Source organism: Adiantum capillus-veneris, chromosome 4 (assembly GCF_014529385.1).
Source record: "Adiantum capillus-veneris isolate H3 chromosome 4, ASM1452938v2, whole genome shotgun sequence".
NCBI classification, from domain to species: Eukaryota; Viridiplantae; Streptophyta; class Polypodiopsida; order Polypodiales; family Pteridaceae; genus Adiantum; species Adiantum capillus-veneris.
The window spans coordinates 11,365,892-11,370,164 of NC_140934.1; the positions used below are offsets into that span (position 1 = coordinate 11,365,892).

The 4,273-nt window shown below is 45.0% G+C and overlaps 1 pseudogene; it reads right to left on the bottom strand.

Annotated features, from left to right (window-relative positions):
- Nucleotides 1-673: 673 nt before the first annotated feature.
- LOC147458704 (uncharacterized) lies at nt 674-3,856 on the bottom strand (annotated as a pseudogene).
- Between the last annotated feature and the right edge of the window lie 417 nt (nt 3,857-4,273).

Sequence of the window (4,273 nt, forward strand, 5' to 3'; positions counted from 1 at the left end):
AATTCTTTATGCCTATGATGTTGTACAATTGTCATTATTACATTTGCCAATCAATTCAGTTTGTCTATGATGTGTACAATTGTCAATTTTGCAAACAATGCGTCTTGTGGGTGACTATTTTGGGTCTATTATTTACCTTTGCACTTTTTTTAAAAAGTGAATCAAGTACAATATGGTTGATGGGTGGCAGGGCATTCAATGCCTTGCCACCAAAAAAATATTCTCTCAGGCGTCGCTATAAGCGTCGCTATTTATGGCTCTGTAGCGTCGCTATATGCGTCGCTATACTCTTCTGTGAGAGCGTCGCTATCTGCGTCGCTATAGGCGTCGCTATGAGCGTCGCTATATAGCGACGCCTATAGCGACGCTCTCGTAGCGACGCTTTTAGCGACGGTTATAGCGACGCCGGGGGTTATAAAAACCCAGTGTATTTCCGTCGCTAAGAGCGTCACAAGAGCACACAACCTCTTGTACCATATGGTAGCTAAATCAACAAATAAATCTATTGATTCATCCTCTACAGCCTCTCCTATTGAATCATCATCATCCTCTCCAACCTCGTCCTCCTCCTCACTATGGTTGGTTATTGGGAATGGTTGGTTCTCCTCGACCTCAACTGCATCATCGTCATTGGCGTCTTCTTGAGATGGTATGGTGGGATCTGCCAAAGTCTCTATGTTCGTATCTGCAAAGATAGATCTGCTCCGTGGTGTGACTGAAATAGCATACCAAAGTTGTCTTCGATACATACACAGCACATAAAACACCTGTAGGCCATAGAGCAAACAACAACATGAATGTAGTTTTATATGTATCATATAATGTTTTAGTGAGTTGCACATGGACTTTACCTGCTCACAACTACTAGGTTGCACCAAGTTGTTGGTTTTCCCGCGATGAAATTGCCCGAAGTCTACGATATAGAGCCCATTCTCATGTCTTTTAACCTCACCCGCAAACCATTGGCAGTCAAAGAGATATTTGTTCCACATTCCCTCACCTCTTGTGTTGTCGTGTCAAAGTTGCCCATAACTCCACTATCGTGAGTGGTTCGACGCTCATCTATCTTGCGGGTTAGAAAATGACGTCCTTCGGACCACATAGAGTTGAATGTGAAGGCCTGCAAAAACCAATCAAGATAGATGAGAGAGAGAGAGAGAGAGAGAGAGAGAGAGAGAGAGAGAGAGATGACACACATACACACACACACACACTCGCACACACATACTAAACACATTGAGTATATTACCCTTGGTAGACATCCTCATGCGTACTCCCATTCTTTAGGGCTTATTTGTTCTCCTTGTGCCTTGGCCTTGGTCATGGCATTGTGTATCCACCCAACTGGAATTAGATCAGGGTATTTGGCAAGCTCTTTAGGAAAGGGAGGTGGTCGCCTACCTCCATGCGACCTCTTCCATGCTTCCCTCTCCCTTTCTCTCGTTGTACGCACCTCCACATACATATCCACCCATTTTCCCATGATGGAAGCATTGAGTAGACAATGGTTGTTGACCATGGCTTGAAATTCCCTATCCAAAATCAAGAGAGAACCTTTCCCACTTGGAATGTTTGCGTGTTTTTTTGGATCCTCTTCCTTCGTCTTTAAACGAGGCAATGATGGGTCTATTGTGAAAAGATATTGAGAGACATACACAAAAGCCTCTTGTACAATCCAACCCTCTGCCATGCTTGCCTGAACACATGAAACCATTAGTGATTAAAGTAAACAATAAAACGCGTTGTGAATACAATCCAATCCTAATAAGGTTTAAAGCTTAAGATCGATGAATACCTCTGGTTGTGATCGTAGCCTTACAAAGTCTTTCAAGGTCTTTAGGAACCTCTCAAGAAAGAACATCCACCTGGAGTGAACCACACCACAAATGGCTATCTCCTCAACAAGATGGAGCAATAGGTGAACTTGGCTAACAAGGATAGAACGTGGGAATGCATCCTCAATACCACAAGTTGCTTCAATCGATAGAAGTCGAGCTGTTGGAATGGCTGAAACTTCGATTTCTTTGGAACTCACAAACCTGTAACCAAAAAACCCTTCATAATCTTCATAGTAAAGTTAGTCTTCAAAGTAAAGTTTAGGAGGGAGGATCAAATGTGTTATACCTGACAACTTCTCCCACCTTGAATATTGCAGTCTTTACCTTCGTGTCCGCAAATCCACTAATGCTAATTGGAAGCAAAAACTATTGCACAAACAAAAAGACTTATTAGTATCCAGAACCCTAAACCACATACACACAGATACACACACACACACATTACCTGAAGAATCTTGTGTCAATCATGGGATTTGAGCCCATACAGTTGTGTGGATCCTCCTTTATTAGTTTTAGTGAAGGCACCCTTGAGCGAACGCATATAACCTGTTGGAGTACAGATGGATGCAATGATTTGTTTCATCCTCTCTTGATCCACCCTTGATAGAATCCAAGGTGCCTTTGTAAGAACCATCTTCCCCCGAGGCCCCATGAGAGGTGTGGCCGAAGGAGGGAGCCTCCTTATGGCCCTCATGTCCTCTCTAGCCCCCAATGAATCTTTCTTGCCTACTATGTGATCCCATATAGCTTGCCCAACATTTTTGAACACATGCATTGGATCCAATAGGTGTTGGATTTTCAATGAAGCCGAATAGGGTAGTGATAAGAAAATAGAGTACCTAAACATACCCCTAGGTGGATCATTGGGAGGAGGCAATGTGTTGTGATGCTCGTTCCAATGTCTTGCCCAATCAGCCATGGTCCAATGGAGTGGCTCCATCCCATTGCACGGTGGAGCATAAGATTGATGTGTGGGCGGCAAGAAGCGATGGTTATTGGGGTAGATCACCTTACCAAGTAGAGCGGGTCTCTCTGTCACGAGTGAGGGTCCACAAGTTGGGCATGCCCTATGTCCAGATGTCGATAGTCCAAAAACAAAAGACATAACCGCATATAAGTGACCAATGCAAATACATTAAAGAGCGTCACAAAGTATAAGCTTACCATAAATCTCTCCAAGCCCGGGGTAATCATGCATGGTCCACATGAGAATGCACTTGATCATTGTGCGCCGATCACGAAGTGGTCTTGATACATCAAAAATATCTATGCCATTCAATAGCTCTTGAAGCTCTTTAATCAAAGGTGCTAAATATACATCCATGTTCTTCACCTTTTGTTTTCCTGGGACTAGAAGAGAGAGCAAAATGTTCCCCTTCTTGGTTGACTCCCATGGTGGAATATTGTAGTTCACAACAACCACTGGCCAAGTACTCCATGGTAGACCGATGCCCAAATGGGTTTACCCCATCACTAGCCAGACCAAGCCTCAAGTGACGAGGCTCTTCTCTAAACTCCGACCATGTCTGCTCAATGTGTTGCCATGCCGGCGGGTCAGCCAGCACTCTCATAACCCCATTGGTGGAGCGATTTGTCATATGCCATGTAAGAAGCTCGCTTGTTCCTTTGGTGCTAAACATGTGCTTGATGCGGGGAATGAGGGGGAAATGACGAAGAACCTTGCGAGGTATTGTGGTTCCTTGCATTCCCATTTTGTACCTTGATTCTCCACACTCGGGGCAAGCATCGAGCCCTGCATGTTCATTGCGGAATAGCATGCAATCATTGACACATGCATGTATGCGATCATAGTCCATCCCAAGCCCTGTCCTGTCGTGCCTTCCTTCGATTTTCTAGAAGATGATTGCCTTTAGGCATCATCTTGCCTAATAGCCTATGACATAATTAAAGAACACTCGTTATTGCATATAACCACGAAAAAAACTCACAACTAACACTTATTACACTTAAACGTACCTCAATAGTGCATTGACCCCTGCATTGCTCCATCCAAACATTGCTTGAATATTCAAGATCTCAAGAGACGCTCGTAATATGGAGTAACAGCATCCCTTGTAAAGAGCGGTGTGTGTTGCCTCTAGCAATGAATCTTTGGTTTTTTGGGCGGCTTCTTCACATGCACACTCAGGCTCACACTCATTCGCCGCCTCACGTGCAAGAAGATCCTCAACTATATTGTGCAAATGATCTTCCTCCACCTCCATGTGGGGCGGGGTGGTGGTGGGATCCCCATATGTGGTGGATGTAGGATGTGCATGCGCTCGTGTGGACCCACCCACATCGGACGGCGGGTGTGACCCCCCTCCCATGACTGCTTCCTGGCGCAATCGCTCTTCCGTCCTCCTCCCACCTCCGCCCTCGATCACACTCCAATGGGGAGCGGGAGCGACATCAATGGATGTCAAAACCCTCGG